This window comes from Equus quagga, chromosome 10, assembly GCF_021613505.1.
Source record: "Equus quagga isolate Etosha38 chromosome 10, UCLA_HA_Equagga_1.0, whole genome shotgun sequence".
NCBI classification, from domain to species: domain Eukaryota; kingdom Metazoa; phylum Chordata; class Mammalia; order Perissodactyla; family Equidae; genus Equus; species Equus quagga.
The window spans coordinates 121461533-121480068 of record NC_060276.1 but is presented as its reverse complement, the minus strand read 5'-3'; the positions used below and the strand labels follow the sequence as shown (position 1 = coordinate 121480068).

At 41.7% G+C, this 18536-nt stretch overlaps 1 long non-coding RNA gene across 1 annotated transcript; it reads left to right on the top strand.

Annotated features, from left to right (window-relative positions):
- The first annotated feature begins 879 nt into the window (after positions 1-879).
- LOC124246019 (uncharacterized) lies at positions 880-6120 on the top strand. Its single transcript, XR_006890376.1, has 3 exons — positions 880-926; positions 3003-3087; positions 4802-6120. It is a non-coding gene; the product is annotated as an uncharacterized LOC124246019 (long non-coding RNA).
- Positions 6121-18536: the final 12416 nt, after the last annotated feature.

Genomic DNA, 18536 nt, shown 5'->3' with positions numbered 1-18536 from the left:
AACAGCATCTTCGCCACACGTTTTTCAAACCCAGCCTAGCACAGGTCTGATGTCTTCGAGCTTTCCTATTTTAGGATTGTCTCTGAATCATACTTACCTCTCCAAGGTAATTAGGGGGCCACTCTGAGATCCCCCTCTGTGCTTTTGCTGCTAAAGTCAACTCCTGTTCCTGTTTCTGATACTCAAAACAGCTGACGGTCGATGGGTTGGCATCATAGCACATCTATTCAATTTCTTCCCTGGGAATGTTGACTGTAGCTCTGTCTACATGTGGCAATGTCTTCCACAGGCTGGAATTTGCCACCCCCTTGCTTCAGCATCCTATTTTCACCTGCAGCTTTTTCCTCTTGAGGTGGTCCTTCCCTTGGGAGGAAGCCCAACTTGGTGGTTTTTTAAACGAGATGTCCAATGTGCCCCGATCAATGTACTGGATGCTGTGGTGACTACATAGATACTCTCCTACCTCCCAACGCCACCTCCACCACTTTCAGGACCAGGAGACTCATCCCCCAGCTTCTGGGAGTGTTGGTGGCTGACAGCTCACAGCTAAAGCCCTCTCCGTGGATTGCGTTAATCCTCAGAACCTGTGACTATGTTACCTTCGAAGGAAAAAGGGACTTTTAGATGTGATTTAGTTAAGGATCTTCACATGGGGTGGTCATCCTGGATTATCTGGGTGGACCCAGTGTCATCACAACAATCCTTAGAAGGGAAAGAGGGAGGCAGGAGGGTCAGAGTCAGAGAAGGAGAAGTGATGACAGAAGCAGAGGTTGGAGTGATGCAATTGCCAGCTGGAAATGGCTCAGGAACCGAGGAATGTGGGCGGCTTCTAGAAGCAGAAAAAGCAAGGAAACAGATCCTCCTCTAGAGACTCCAGGAGGAACGCAGCCCCTCCAGACTACTTCAGACTTCCAATCTCCAAAACTGTGAGATAAGAAATTTATATTAATTTAAGCCACTATACCTGTGGCCATTTGTTATAATATAGCAGTCTCTAAAGAGATTCTCATTTTACATAGCCAGAAAAGAGACACAGCTGAGCGTCCGGGGTTTAATGATGAGCTTATCAGAGCTCTGGGGGAGCTTGAATTGCCAACCCCAGCAGGTCTCCTGCACCAATTTGGGGTCCCTATTGAGAAGGAGTGGGAAGCCTGAGTCATGAAATGAGGACACAAGGGTTGATACACTGGGGGCGTTGAGCCAAATGAGGTGGAACAAGCTTGGATACTGCAGAGTTTATCATCTTCTTGTGATATAGTGTTCAACTCCTTGATGTGGACCCTGGGTTTGGGCTGGCTTTTGGAAGCTCAGAGAATCCATTGGATCAGATGGTGAATTTTATGTGTCATCTTGGCTGGGCCTCAGTGCTGAAATATGCTGTCAAACGTTATTCTGGATGTTTTGGGGAAGGTGCTTTTTGCATGAGATTAACATTTGAACTGGTGGACTTTGAGTAAAGCAGATCGCCTTCGTGATGTAGGTGGGCCTCATCCAATCATCTGAAGGTCTGAATAGAACACAGACTGATATCCTGGAGCAAGAAAGAATTCTGCCAGCAGATCGTCTTTGCAAATGAGCTGTAACATCAACTCTTCCCTGAGTCTCCAGCCTGCTGGTCTACCCTGCAGATTTTGGGCTTGCCAGTATCCACAACCACAGGAGCCAATTCCTTAAAACATATCTCTTTAGCTAGCTAGATAGCTAGCTAGATAGCTAATAGATAGATAGATAGATAGATAGATAGATAAATAGTTGGATAGATAGATAGGTAGATAGATAATAGAGAGAGAGAGAGAAATTAATGGATAGAGACAGAGATAGATTGATAGACACTTACAGAGATATCTATCTGTATATACACACACCCTGTTGGTTCTCCTTCTCTGGAGAACCTAGACTAATATATCCCTTGTCGAAGGACATTGGAAGATGGTGTTAGGTTGACTCCTGGACCTTGGAGAATCCACTGACCCACATTAAATAAAGTAGAGATGTCAGAGTAATCGTAAAAGAACTAAAAGCCAAGTATTGGTGAATGCTCAAGTGTAGACTATGGTATACTCTACTACAGAATATAGTGTAAAGAGGGTACCCTATGTCAAGCCAGAAATGCCTACAGGTGGACTATGATCTACAAGAAGGTCCAGAAGATACTCTGTTTAATAAGCATTAAAGAATATGCGAGAGAGAGGGAAGCAGCATTACTGAGAAACTCAGTGGCCCGTGTTCAAAATATAAGAGATTTCTGTGTATCGACATTATATCCTGCAACTTCGCTAAGCTATTAGTTCTAGTAGCTTTTTTGTTGATGACTTAGAATTTTCTACATGGGTGATAATGGCATCAGTGAGTAAAGGCAGTTTTCCTTCTTCCCTTCTGATACAGATGTGTTTTATTTACTTATTTACCTATTTCTAACCTTCTTTCAACAACAAAGACCTCACGGGTAATGTTAAATAGAAGCAGTGAGAATGGGCTGTACGGTTTTTGTAGATGCCTTTTATGAAGTTGAGGAAGTTTCTTCAATTCCCAGTCTACTCTTGTCATGAATAGATCTTGGATCTTTGTCAAATGATTTTTCCGCATCTGTTGAGAGTATCGTGTGTTCTTCCTTTCTCAGCCTGTTGGCTTGCTGAATTCTATAGATTGATGTTAACTCATCTCGCTTGGCTATTTTGTGTTTTGAGACCCATTTCAAGCACATGAGAAGAAGCCAAGTGATTGAAAATAGGGCCCCACAATGTTATAGCCTTGGATGTATTTCAAGTCACATCCATCTTGAAGAGTCAAGATGAGGAGATTGACTGTGTACTGCCTGGGGACCAGCGAGGGGCGGTGGGGATGGTAATTCATGGTCATGTCTCTAGTCGACGTCATGACTTTCAATAAATAGGCTTCCTTTCTCTGCTTCAATGCAATTGAAACACATGGGTGAACTAGGTAGAATTTTAAATGTCTGTCTCGAATTTTCTAAAGTGGGTATGAAACCCATTGTTTAACAGGTGCAAACACCATACACGACAGAAGCTGAAAACTCACAGAAGCTGAAAACCATGGGAGGCAGCAGATCTCGAGCGCTTGAAATAGGTGTGTACCTATTTGGTATAAAATAACTATGAGTAAAGAATATGATCTGCTGTCACGCACTAGCTAGTTAGCACAGTTTTTGCTAGTTAGTGAAGACGTTTTGGGTTATAGTGGCCACCTGGGGACATTTTTGAGCCTGAAAATGACAAATCACCAACTTGTCTGCTTTTGTTGGCTTCTCTGCATTTCTAATAGATATAACTCCCATGACTGACATAGCCATGCCTTTGCCAGTTAAGGAATATTTAACACTTGGAATACTATTGAGTCTCACCAAAGACTAACATAGAATAAACTCAATGCATTCCTACTTCCTTAACATACCGGGATTCCAGACGTTAGACATTAAATTTTATGTGATACATTTTAGGATGCTGTACTTTTTTCTGGCTTTATGTTGTACTTCTGTAGCATTTTATATTTTTTCCAAAGACCTTGTCCTCTTTGATTATAGTGAAAGTTGACGTGGTCCCATAATGGGAGGTACATAATCCTGAAATTGCTTGTACCACATTTGGGATACTTCTTGGCTCTCAGGCCCTCAAAGGCAACATCTGTGACATGTACTTCATACCTGACCCAATGAAAGAAGACAAGAAATATGCCTAGAATCAATGTTGCCATGAAATACGTAGAGGGCCGCGCAATGGGAATGTCATGAGTGTTGGGAACACAATGATGAATGAAAACATGAATCCCAGAGTAGTTCTCTGAGATAGAGAGGAAAATCCACAGGGGGAAACCCAGCAGGGTGCACATTATGCAGGCTCAATAGAAGAGGTGATGCTCGTAGCACACCTCAGAGAACGCATTGCAACTTACAAGATGCAGAAATTGGACAAGAACGTTCCAGACAGAAGAATATGTGAGCTCTGTAGTTGGGAAAGTGCACGAGTTATTCGGAACACACAGAATTCCAGTGTGCTTAGGGAAGTGAGGGAGCAGGGGGGCCGTTCAGGGGGAGTGGAAAGAGATAATCTGGGGGACAAGGCATGAAGGACCCCCAGCGTTAGGGACTTGGGAACTTACCCTTTGTCAACAGGGAGCCAACCAGAGATTTTAGTGTCATGTTACAGAGTCACAAAAGATGTAGGCAGGGACGTCATTCAAAGATCGTGGTGGTGGGTTTCAAAGCCATTCGTCTATATATGGAACAGTATATAAGTGCACATATATATATGAGAATATATATGTGAGAAAATATATGAGGATATATATGACAATACACATGTGAGAATACGTATTTGAGAAAATGTATACAAGAATTATATATTGGAAAATATATATATGAGAATATATGTGAGAAAGTATGAGAAAAAATATATATACAGTCATGTGTTGCTTAAAAACAGGGACACACCCAGAGAAATGTGTTGTTATGCAGTTTCGTGTTTGTGGCAACATCACAGAGTGTACTTATACAAACCTACATGGTATAGCCCACCACACACCTAGGCTATATGCTAATAACCTTATGGGACCACCATCGTCTATGTCATCTGTCATAGACAGAAACGTCTCTATCTGGCACAGGACTGTATTCTCATTATTCATGGTAGTTACGTTCTATGAAGTCCCTGCAAACTCTGAATTAGCGAATCCTGAATGGCCACTCCCAGGGGAAATAGAGAGTTAGGTTCCTGTGAGCCTCTGGTCACCACATTTTCATCAGCCAATGAATACTTAACCTTGTTTTGTGTGTTTCTCTTTAAAGACACCTTATTGAATCCGTGTTGTTGATTCATCACTATTGAACTCCCAGCCAACACCACTGTCACTCCTGCCTGAACGAAGCTCATCTAACACACGTGTTTTCTCCATAAGATGCATCTCGGCCTTCTTGTGCTTAGGAACGTTAGACAGGTCTTCAGTGCTACACTTGGGGTCCTTTTAAACAGTGAAATCACCAACAAGAAGCACAAAATGCCAAAAACATTGCACTAAATAGCCCTTGAGAAGGACCCGTTTTTAGTATGAGAGCTGAAACAAGAAAGCAGAGGATCGCCTCTTTCCTCCTCAGCTGGGAATGTGGGTGTCGGGCGACTCAGATGTTTCACTCTTCTATTGCCTTTAACAACGTCTTTGAGCCCCGGCAGCTCAACTTCACCCTGGACTCAGAGCAGGAACCCAGTGTGATTGCACTGTAATTAGACTGTTTGTGTTGGAAAGGAAATTGTCCCTGTCGCGTACAGCCTGCTGGACTAACACAGTGAAACCCCGAGATGAATTACAGATCCAACAGGAAGCCTACTCTTCATGCCCCAGCCTGGCTGATGAAGTGCGGAGGCTGACAGTGTCAGAAGCTTACCTACAGACATCCGTCTCGTTGATAGATTTGCTTCTCCTTGCAGCTCTTTCCAACATTTGTAGCAACATCTTTAATTTATTGTCCTCTGGCTTTGCTAGGGGAGCACTGAGTTCTGCCAGGTAGCAGAATGTAAAAGCCATGCCAAATGGATGCTTGAGTGAATGTTGACTCGCTGCCTCTGCTGGAGCCCCTTCCTAATTTGCCATCACCCAGCTAATCCTCCAAGGGACTTTTGTTCCAAGGTTGCCTTCCGCCTTCCAGCTGCTGCCCTGAATCATCGCACCATCAAAAGTCATCTTCAGCAGGATCAGCCCCTGAACTGAATTAACAGTGCCCTGCGTGTCGAAGCCTGCAATCTCCACCATCTTTCTGAAGTATTTGGTGTTTATATTTTGGGCAGAAGAAGAGGTTAAATTGGATGCAGCAAATAACTACCACAGAGTAGCTTATGCATGTGGGGACTCATACCATTACATAATCACAGGCATCCACCTTTCTACTTAGAGAAAAGTTAACCCCAGGGGAAGTGAGCAAAGGCTTGAGTATTTATAAGAAATGACTGTGTGGCTCTCCAGGACTGCTGGTAAATATTTTAGTTATAGGTACGTTTTCAACGATTAATGACAGTATGTGTGGGCAGGAAGTGGAGTCACCGTGAGAAGTTGGAATAACATTCTAGGACTGTAAATTCTTAATGAGCTTGTACACACATACACACATGTACAAAGAGGACAGAGAGAGAGAGAGAGAGAAGTGCCACCTTCCTTGAAAAGAGTTAATAGTTGAAGAAAGCAAAGCAGAATGGTTTATGGCTTTCTCCATGTCCTCTTGTGTGTTCTAAGTGAATACCTCCATAAAGACTCAGTTCCTCCACCGCTTACTCCTTCCTCATTCAAAACAGATAGATTCTGTTGCATTTTGACCCCATGAACCACAGGGAACGCTCAGGGCTAAGCAACAGGGGCCACTTAAGAATGAGATAAGGCTGAGGACCCTCCAATGATTTGAAATTACAAAATGCCATTCAAAGAGGGAAGACTTTCTGTGCCCCATAAAGCCAAGTTTTGCACGTAAAGCAGTCTCGTTGATGAGGTGGTAGGATTTTCTTTCTGGGTACATGACCAAATTCTGACCTTCTCTTTTGCATGCGTTTGAAAGGTGGGAGAGGTTTCCATCGCTCGGCGATGCCAAGTGTTGAATCCCTAGGTCAGAGGAGCTGTCTCGACAAGCGTTCTGGGATCCTATTGTCCAGTGGCATCGGGAGCCTGCCAGAAAGAAAAAGAGACGGTCTGTTCTCATGAGAAATTCAGAGTGACTGGGCGTCTGCAGGTCAGGTCATTCGGTTGCATGATCTGCTTGAGTTGTTCCATCCAAACAAATTATTGAGAGAGGAAGTCTGTTCTTATTCGGTGTGCAGAAGATTCCCCTCATCTTTCTGGTTGTAATTAAAGCCCCATCAACCCTGTTGTGTGCATCTGAGCCAGATTTTCAAAGCGCTATTAAGCTGTCTTCAAGCTTTGCATCCACGGATCTGGAGCCAATTTGAAGAGCACATAAAATCCACACCCAAGACATGAAAACGACAGATAGGCAGGGGTGAGAATCCCCCCACTGGATGTGCATCCTTTTCCATCCACAAGTCAAATGAGGGGGAACTATTAACCTCGTCCTCACCCTCAAGGAGGGTCTGAAAAAGTCAATGGGTCTTGCTTTGGATGGAAGAACTTGGTTTTTCTTGCAATCTCAGGAAAGAGTTCCTTTGCATTCTTCTGGGCACTGGGGCTCCAAGCCTGATGGTTGGGCCCTTCGGTTTCCCAGATGTCAGTTTCTGTTCTCTATCTCGATGGCTCCCAAAGTGGGGTGCCTTGGCTAGTAGCATCAGCATCACTGGGAATTTGTTCAAGAATGAATCTAGCTGGTCTGTAACACGTTATAGAACATATAACAGGTCCAAATAACCACAAATGTATGAGATAATGTGGGGTATGCAACATGGTGTATTCCTTGCTTGTGTAGCCACAGTTCCTAGCCTAGGGGCTGACCTTTAGGACACTTGACCAAACATTTAGGGAAAGGAGGGAGGGAAGGGTATACTCACAAACTGGAAAGAACCTGGAATTTTATTTTTCACAGAGACATGCTGAAATGATGGATTCCAGGGTAGAGACAAGATGCGGCTAACAATCAGAGTGGGCTTATGAAGACAGCATGTTAACAATGAGAAAATTGCTGTGCTTATCGCACAGAATGTGCCGAGTTAAAATAATGGCAATCTGTGTTTAAAATATATAAAAGTTAATGTGAGTGCATAAAAATAAGCCACATGTTGCTGGAGCCTGATTTGAGGCATGGAGAATGGAACTTTGCCCCCTAAAGACTCTGAAGATTGACTGTGAGAAGATGCCCAGAAAGGGTGAATGCACCATATTAGTGGGTCACAAAATTTGGGGTGCACAAGAATCCCTGGGGATCCTGATAAAATTCAGATTCTGATGGGACAGGTCTGGGGTGGAGCCTGAGATTATATATTTCTGACCCGCTCCCTGGTGATGCTGAGGCTGCTGGTCTGGACCACACTTGGAATGGCTGGGCTGGTGAGAAGGTCAGAAAGAACGAAGAGACACAAAAAGAGGCATTTAGTCTAGAAGGGATGGCTCATGTCTCAGAAAGTGGCATTTCCATCTATTTCAGAATTGGAAGAAGAAGGAAGTGTACCAGCACTTCCATTGGAGATGGAGGTTTTGGGTGGGAGAGAGGTTGGTGTATTGGAAACATTCAGTGGTCCATCCCATGTGCCCGAGGGTCCCTTTAACAAGTTATGTACATGCCTTCCTTGACTTACCTGCACTTTGCTTCTCCAAGCCAAGACTCTGCAGAGATCTGTCCTTCATACCCTGGAGCTGTTCACCTCACCTCCAGAGACGGGCAAAGTAACTTCAGCCCCCAGCCAAAGACGTACCTTCCTCCAGTGAGAACAGACTCTGAGATGTAACTTACTTTATGATAGACAGATAGATAGAAGATAGATAGATAGATCGATAGATAGATAGCTGGATGGATGGATGGATGGATGGATGGACGGATGGATGGGTAGATGGGTAGATGGATAGGATAGATAGATGGATGGATGGATGGATATTTAGGTAGGTAGGTAGGTAGGGAGGTAGATAGATAGACAGATAGATAGATAGATAGATAGATAGATAGATAGATAGATAGATAGACAGATTTAAAACTCAGATATAGAAAGTTTCTCCTGACTATTTGTTGGTTGACACACATGTCAATCATCTCAATGATGGGTCCAATGTTTCCCATTTTTACTGGCCAGTTGAGATGCTGTTTTACCTACATGGCCATCGATTTTGTTGTTGCTGTTTCCATCATGACCCACATGCCAAGAACCACAGCAGAAGTTCTCAAGGCAATGCTAATGATCGTTCACCACAGAATAGACATAGCACACTGCTATATAAAGTGGAGATCTTCTTTCTGCCCTCTTGGGTTCAAAATCCAGCTCTGCTTCTTCTGAGGTGCTCAACCTACTGCTAGTTGCTTCCTCTCCCCAAACTTGGGCTTGGGGTCAAGTGGCTAATATAGATCTCCAGTGCTATCTGGAGGATTATAGAATTTCATGTAAAATGCCTAGCTCAGCACCTAGCCAAGCCCAAGATACTCAGTAAAGAGTGATTAATATTGCTAGTAATAATAAGGAAAATTCCAGCACATGCCCACTCAATTTGATCTGACAGACACACGACATTCTCTCTGCATTAACTTTGGGAAAACCTGCTGCAAGTTGATGTTAGACGCCAGTAAAATGCTGAGGACCATATTTTAACTCTCCTGTTTTCATTTCAGATCCTGTCTGAGGACATAATGGAGGAGGAAAGAGAGCAGAGAGTCTGCAGTTGTTGGGACCTCAGTTCCGATTGAAGATCTGCAGCTCATGGCTGTGCAGCTTGGACAGGAATGAACCAATGTCACCAACGTGGGTAGTGGCAGAGCTGAGGTGTAGCAGGTCTGATTCCAGATGGCCAGCTTTCGACAGCTGTGTATATCACCTGGCCTCTGAGAGTCCTTATCCCCACCTGGAAAATGGACGAACAATATCGCTTTCACCAGGCTTTCCTGGAAATCTAGATCAAGCATTAGCACGGTGTTCACCCAGTGTCAGCCCCTCAGCTCTTGAGTTGCCTTTCTATTTCCTTGATTTGATAACTCTGCTCTTCTTGCTCATTGTTCTTACTGGTTTTTCAATGACCTTTGACCAAAAGCAATATATTCTGTGTCCCGATCTTTTTTGGTCAGTGCCTCTTCCAAAGAATACAATTTACAAATGAACAAAAAACTTTATTTCTACATTGCCCAAAGAATAAATCTACTATTTGATTTGTTACAAAATATTACATACAGCACTGATCTGGGTTTCAAACATCTCCTTAAAGTCGACAACGTACACTGCAATCTTAATTTCATGAACACACACCTTTGCAAGTATTTATATGTATTCTTTTTATTATTTTTTGGTCTTACTAATACTAGTCTATCAGTTTAGTCACAGAATTCCCTCTGTCACTCCAAACGTCTCCCTTATCCCATGTTAATCTGTCCATGCTCTGTTGCACAACTGTTGTTTAAATGTTTCTGGGTCCCTGGTGGATGTGGCTTCCGTTATTACTCATCATTCTACTCTCATGATAAAATGAGAAAATTATAATGGACGGTTTTCCAAAACTGATGGCAGGACTTCTCGTTCTGCCTGACCTTCCTTCATGTTGCCATGGTTACAGCCACGGAAAAATAAAATAAAGATTCGACAGACTGCAACTGCCTACATGCATAATTCATCCTGCTCCTGACTTTCCTGGTGCGTTTATTGCCGTTTCGGCTCCAGCGTGATTCATCCTATAGGCATGTGGAAAGAGCTTTAGTGAGCTTTTGGTAGAAGTGCAAGCTTTCATGTGCTCCACCCTCAGCACCAAAGCTGTTCACCGAGCCTGGACGGGCCCAGCTTTCTTTATTTATCCTGGCAAATCGGATGGCAGTCGGCCATTGTAAGGTTGGCGGGAAGACTGTATCGAGATCAATTAAACTTTTAGACTAATGAGAATTCCATTCACCTCATTGATCATCAAGCATTTGAGACTACTAAAACCGTCCATTCTGGGTCTTCTCTCTCTTGCCCGGGGCCCTGGTTTTGCAAAGGAAATATGTGATTTTTTTCCCTCCCCCGAATATTTTCTCTGGCTGGTTTCCGAGGTTCAGAGCAGTGGCAGTTGAGCGCCTGAATCACGGCCTCATGCTGAGAGGGAAGTCTGCGTCCCAGAGTTGACTTTATGCCTCTAAGAGTCTTTCTTGCTGACACCTGGTGGGGGGAAAGCTCTGTTTTCGGGCAGCCCTGTGGAGGGCAGGGATGCCCTCAGGTTCCACCGGGCAGCCACATGTGCAACAAGTCACCCTGGGTCTTCAACATTCCAGCACGTAGCTTTGCCTGCCAGCTGGGACCTTGCCCCTGGCCCACAATTCTGGGTAGACTTTATAAGCCTTGTTACAAGGGGCAGGCTCTCTTCGTTAGTGCTTTATTGCCTCCATTTGGGCTGAGAAACGGAGGTTTTGTAGGAGGCTAATAAACCTTTCACGGATCTGCAGCCAGCACATCCTTGGGGTGGTAAGGATGGTCTCCTCAAATCAAAATCAAAATTCCCGGTTTACCTCCATTGATGCCTCGCCCTGAATCTGCACATTCTTCTTGTGCCAGCTACAGTTTGATTTTTGCCCTGATACTCCCGCTTTCTCAGAAGTCAACCTACCACCAATTCCTTCATTTTATCTCTTTTGCTTAGAGCATATTAATAAAGGGCTAACGGTCCAAAAGAGTTAAACCTTAAAATAATGGGATAGATACAGTTTATAAATTATAAAAATGTAATTGTTTCTGAATCTGGGGATACTGAGAGCACATCTAGTTACTTCTATTTGTCCAGTACTTTCCATTCACCGTCTAGAAAACAGCATCAACTTTTAACTTCCTCACTCTTGTTGAAGGAGATGCGTTAAGCTTAGTCACTTGGATCCAAGTATTTTTTAATATTGATAGTTCCTGCTTTATAGGCAACCACCCACCAAATCCTAGAGAATCTTCGCCTCATATTTCCCAATTGTCTTTCCCCCTTTCTATTTTCACTCAGACCTCACAAATCTAACCTTCACTGGACAATAATCCTTGTACAAATTATGACAATCACCTCTGAGCTAATGGGAGCCCAATTAATTTTTACCCTTGAGCATCAATCCAACTCACCATGCCTCTATTAATTTTCATGAAATTCCTTACTGGTTAAATACTCTATGGTATGTGGTGGAAAACAAAGAAACAAACAAAAAACCCTACAATTGTTCCATATGGACTGTCCAATTTATCCCAATATGGAACATACGTCACAACATAGCACCATGGGCTGCCATCTGTGGTTGACCAAATGTCACCATCCTTGAATGGTCCTTCTTCTAAGAGTCTTTTCTCATCCGACTCTATTCCCTTTTTACAACTCTCTTAATGACCTCTGCTAATGAGAATTTAGTAGGTGGTTTACTGTGTCATTGGGGTCACTGTAATGCCTGTCTCATTTCCTCCACTAAACCATGAATCATTTTCAATAGTAGGTCTTTATTAAATATAGGATGATGTAAATGAATGAAACCGATATACACATAACAACATTGAATTATCATATCTCTCCTTGTTAAGAACTCCACACAAGATTGACTATCCTTGGAGCTCTGCAGCCAAGAGTAAAGGTTGGGTCTCAAAAGAAAACTCAATTCATAAACAGGTTGGCCTGATATTTCATCAGCTATTTTAACAGCAAACACAATAAAAAGGGCACTTCTGTTCCATAAAGCTAACATAAGCAACACTTGATAAAGCAAAACCTGTTGCTACCTAAACACACACGGATGCAGAATTTGGGTGGGAAGTGAGAGAATGTGAATTATTCCAAGTTATGCTTTTGTTTGGTTTCTTTTCCAACCATGTGGAACTCATTAGTTTTCTTTTCCATGGAGCTGCCTCCTACACAGAAAGAATGATTTATCTGGAAACCAAAACGACCAGAATTGGCGGTAGGTTGACTTGTGAGAAAGCGAACCTGGGAAGCCTTGACGAGGAGAATCTTTCAGAAGAGATGGTAGGTTCTGAGGGTCTACTGTATGTTCCACTATAAACGCTGTATCTGTTCTTTTGATCTCAGATCTCTTCCATATGAGTGAATCTTTGTTATTCCATTCGGAGGCATGGATGTTCTTACCGAAGAGGATTCTGTTTATTGTGGTAAGCTATCCAAAAATAAAAAGCAGCCTCTCTCTATTTGATGTAGGTTGTCCAGTTAGGAAACAATTGTTTATATATTTGGGTAGATTGAGAGTCCTGGAAAGTGACGAGGTCAAAGCTGATGCACCATTTCCTTAGGGAAACCTTGGAATTCCAGGTTTGGCACACATCTGTTTCACAAACTCTGATAGCATCTCACTTTTCTTTATAAAACTTATCATAACTGTTTTAAGCTGATCATCATGTAGTTCTTTATTTAATTTTTGCCTCCCTTTTGGACACTTTTATTATGCTCTTTTCACATTGTATGGCACGCAGAATATACTCAAAAGTATTTATTGAATGAAGGCACGAATGAGATAACATATATGATAAGTGAGGTGCAAAGCATAGCGGTTCTCAAAAAAAACCTCTCTGATTTGTAGTGTCTTCCAATTTCCACGGTGTAAATATTCCACCATCGTTGATTTCAAGCTACCCAGGGTTGAACAGGTGGCTCAAAGATTTCCTGGATATTTGACAGTCGGCTCCTCAGAGCCATGATGAGCCACTCCAGTGCATGGCTCATCCAGAACTGTGTGGGAAAGGCCTTTATCAGTTTCAACACCCCTTCTCAACAAAGGAACAAGCTTAGTAAATCTGATGCACATTCACTTTATGTTGCCTGGTGCAGATTTTCTTCAGTAGAAAAGTCTGTGTTTCTTCTTAGAGCATCTGCCAGAAGCAGCACCAGAGTTCTGAGAGTTACTTAAGAGAGGCTGCTCCAGACACATTTTCCTTCTGTAAGAATCAGAAATGCTGCCCACGATTGCTTTGGAGCCTATAGCCAGTACAATAGAACAAGAAAAGTAAATAAGAGATACATCTATTGGAGAAGAGAATAAGCCATCGTTTTCCACAGACAATAGGATCGCTTAAGTAGCTCAGCTAAAAAGGACATAGACAAAGGAGACCTCCATGAGAAGATTTAGGAAAAGTGTTTGAGACCTCTCTGAAGGTCAGAGGTCTGACCTCTACAAAGAAAACATCAGAGTGTTTCTGATAGATGTAGAAGGATGGAGGTCAGCTCGTGTCCTTGCGTGGTAAGACACAATCTTATAAAGCACAAACACTGCAAAACTAATTCATATGTTTAAAAAATTCCGGTTGAAATATCAATGACTTTTTGTTATGAAATTTTAGTAAGTGAAGTTTATTTCAAGGCAAAAACTGTGTAAGAATACATATGACATATGGAATATATTAAGAATCTTGCACCATCATAATAAATTATGCTACAGTAGGCCACCACACAGAAACCCACTCAGGTATTTACCGTAAGTGGAATTTCTGTCACTGGGGAAATGACAAATTAATAGATGATATTAGATTAATTGTTTTAATATTCAGGTCAAGAAAGTGAGATTTTTCACCTCATACCAAGTGAATTGCAAATGTTCTGAGTTTGAATATTTAAAAATGAAAAATATTATAAGCGCTAGTAAGGGAACATGTAATCTCGGAATAAAGAAAGGCTGGCTACAAACATGAAAAGGGTGGAAAAAATGAGACACAGCTACAGTTTTAAAACTTCCATACTTCCCCAAAATGCAGTTCTATAAACAAAATGGAAAGAAAAGTGACGACTGTAAAAAAAAAAAAGTATTTGCTATATTTTGGACAAGTATTAATGCCTTATTGTGCATTGGCTATTTTTAGGACGTGTTAATCTCTTGTTATGTAAATTATTCTTATTACTCAAATAATGAACTCTAAATAGCTCAAGAGAAATGTGGAAACAAGCTAATAAATAAAATTCCTTCATGAAACAGTCAAGTGATGTAGTTTGACTATTAATTAAAACACATAAAAGATAGAAAGGACATACCCCTCTCTGGGTATCAAATTAGGAGTTGTTAAAATGATAGAATACTTGGACAGAAAGTGTGGCGGTTTCGTATTGTCATATGCCAGTGTGGTGGCAATAGAAACGGGAAGCTCTTTTTGGAAGGCCCTTCCAAACTGTTTGGCAAAAGCCTTCAACATGTTCTCACCCTTCACTGTAGCAATAATACACCTCAGAACTTCAGAGATTTACGGCAGATTCTTTGCAGAGATGGCCAAAAATGTGAAACCATCTAGATGTCCACCAAGATAGGATTAAACACTTTATGGCACATGCTTTTAATGGGATCTCAGTCCGACTAAATGGCATTGAAATACGCAAATCATATATTGTTGTGTGGAACATAAATGAGCTTTGAACGATATGGTTTGGCATATAAATAGGACTGAAATTACATATGTGTATATGTTTGCAAATACACTTACCAAAAGCTAAACATATTCAGAGTATTTATCTTTGAGTAACGGGATTGGGAATAATTTTCATTGATTCACTTTTTTTCTATATTTCTTATATCTTGTTATTTACGACATTTATAATATGAGACAAAGGTTTTTATGGAAACTCATATAATACAAGCTTTATGTGTGAAAACATTAGAAACTTGATCTTTCTCTCCCAAATGGCCCCTGATACGCCTTCCTTCTGGTCAATTCGTCTGTCACTCCGGCAACTGGCCTCATGGTGGGTGGCCTTTTCTGCACTTTTCTGGTTTCTGCTGGAAGGATGTCAAGAAAGATTATTTTTCCCCATTTTAAAATGTACTAAATGCAGTGTTTTCTGTAGGAAAAAAATCTCAGTGGTTATTAGTTTTTTTTTATTAGTTTAAGTCTTGGCTTCACAAAAGTGTCATTTTCCAGAATCAACAATAAGAAAATGAAACTGCAGTAGATACTAATTCAGTTCTCTGAAAATTGTGTTTTTAGTCTCTTTCTTTAGCTATTTATTTAAAATAGACCTCTACCTCCTACCATCGTCCGGAAAGAAAAACAGAAAAGAGCTTTTACACGTGATCTATTTTTATAATCCTTTCGAGCCAAATCCTGGAGCAGATTATCAACTCCAACATCTCAAATCTGGACCCAGAAAATATATCCTTAAAGTATTTTGACATATTTCACAAAAGCTTATAGAACATAAAATAATAAGAAGGGACTGCATGAACCTTCACGTCCTATGTGAAATCTCTTAGGTTTTTTGTTTTTTATTATTGCTTTTAACTTCATGTTGCCAATCCTTAATGAAAAATAATCAGTTTTTTTCCTTCTAAAGGGACATGTCTGCATTTTCTTTTTCATAAGAGAAAATTGAATGCAGTTTTCACTAACAATATTTCATGACTCCCAAACCTCTTTATAACGTTTTAAATACTAAAATATACTTTGCTCGTTCTATCTCTTACATGATAAAGAGGGCCTCGGAGTGTGGGCATCTGGAAGGGAGCATTGTAGAAAATTTCAGCATATGCCATGTTTAATAATCCAGCTGAAATATTGGGCTGGACTTCACGCAGTCTTTCTCTGCCACTTACACATGGGAAGAACTAGGGGTGGCCAGAAAACCCCATGAGCTCTAGTTCTTTGATTTAGAGTAAAGAATTAACACTTAAAGTCCTGTTTTATATTTTAAATTGCAGTATATATGAGAGATTTAGAAAATTACAACTCATGTAAAAATTTGAGTTACGCTGTCATTCCTCAAGACACTACTACTAATTTTTTTTTTTCCATTTCCATGAGAAGTCCTCCAGAAGTATTATCTCATTTAAACATCACAATGCGTTCACGGATTAATGTCTCATGTGAGACTAAGCTGTGGGTAAAATAAGCCTCAGACTTGCAGGAGTGTGACACCAAAAGACTGGTTTCCTATTTTCAAGAGCAAGAGTGTTTTCCAGAGCCATGGTGGCTGTAAGAAGAAAGAAGTTAGGAGACGGTAGCACAATAGAGGACCACAGGGAGCCCACGTCATGTGTTCTGTATCCGTGGTGATTCAGGCACTCAGGTTCCTCCCATCTTGCAGCTTCCCCATCCCCTAGTGCCTTTTAATCTCTGTATTCGGTGGGGGATGGGAAAAGAGAGATGGAAAAGGCATCTCTGCTTCTTCACCATCTTAGCCAGGAAGGTACACACATCATTGGTAATAATTGGCCACATGACCCCATCTCAAGGCAAAGGAGCCTGGGAAATGTAGTTTCCACCTGGGAGGCTGTGCCCTGCCAACATTCTGCATCACAGCAGCAGGTGCGTGAGGCCTGGGGGATGGCTAACCGCTTCCGTGAAATTCCACTGGTGGCAACATTTCGCAGGTGAGAGACTCTGTAACTGGGAGCCAGATTTAGATCCAGGCTACCGTGCGGTAAGATTGCTTTTTAAAAATACGTTTTCTATGTGCTACAATGAGAGTGATGTACCAAGCAAAATATTATTATTTTAAATTTTGTATTCATTTGTATATATTTTATGTTTATATATTATATACTATACCTATCTACCTCTATTTACTTATTTATTTATCTATCATCCATTTATCATCTATCATCTGTCTATCATCTATCATCTCTATCTATTATCTATCAATCAATCTATGTATCTCTCTGTCATTTCTATCTACTGTCTACCTATCTATCTATCATATCTATCTATCCATCCCTTTATCTATGTATCTATCATCTCTCTATCATTTCTATCTACTGTCTACCTCTCTATCTATCATATCTATCTATCCACTCCTTTATCTATGTATCTGTCATCTCTCTATCTCTACTCTGTTCTCCTGTTTACAGCCTCACTACTTTGCCCTCTTATCTCAATACCTATCTGACAGTCCAGCCTGGGGAGACATTCCTTTCACATAACCAAAAAGCCTCATGGAGAGTTTTCTACAACAAAACTGATCTCTATCTTTCAGGTGATTTATGCCATCCTAATAGGTGGTGGGCACAGATGCATGCCTTTTTAAATAGGACCTTTGACCTTGGTCCCATCATCCACATGTTATCTCAGTGGTTCTCCCAGTAATCCTAGAAGGTGAGTGGTTGCCATGTGATATATAAGGAAATGGAAGCTCATGTAGATGACACATGGGTTCCCACAGCTGTGAAGGGGCAGGACCTAAATTCAAGTCCACATCTCATCTATTCCAAGCCTTGTTTGCTCTGCCATATTCTAACAAGCCTCACGGTTGAGCGGAGCCCGTCGTGGCACACAGGTTGATTCTGATTCTGCTACATGGCTTTGGATGGGCAAATCACAGCTGAAGTTGGATGGTGTAAGATCGGACTGTATCATCTCTAAGAACCCATCCCCAGAATTCAACTCTTCCAAGAGATTGTGAAGCTTAAACGGAGAGAGCATGTGAAAGTGCTCTGGAAACCATAGCTATTTTAAAAGCTGGAAGAATAATAGCAATAAGTGTGGAAACAGCAATGCAGACTAATGGAGTGGGTCAGGCTCCGTTCTAGGCACTTTATTCTCTGTCTTCACAATGACCCTATGAGGTGGGTGTGCAGTAAGTTTCCTCTGTCTCCCAAGTCTTGGAACAGAGGCATAGAGAGCTTAAACAATATACACCAAGGTCCTAATGTCTGTTTAGGAAGGTGCCCTACAACATGGTGGAAATCGGCACATTAGGCTGCCCCAAAGAGCATTGAACCATAAAGAAACCCACAGCGGACCATGGTATAGATTCGCCAAACCACCTGAGGGAGCCAGCACTAAGCCCTCCTCTGGTGCATCTCGATCTTGACGCAGATCACTGGGGCTTCTGTCTCAGAGATTCTGGTTTAGTTACTCAGAGATATGGGTTGGTGTAGTGGGTTGAATGGTGGCCCCCCAAAATATATGCCCACACCCTAACCCCTGGGAACCTGCAAAGGAGACCTTGTCTAGAAAAAGGCTTTTGGCAGATGTAATGATGTGAAG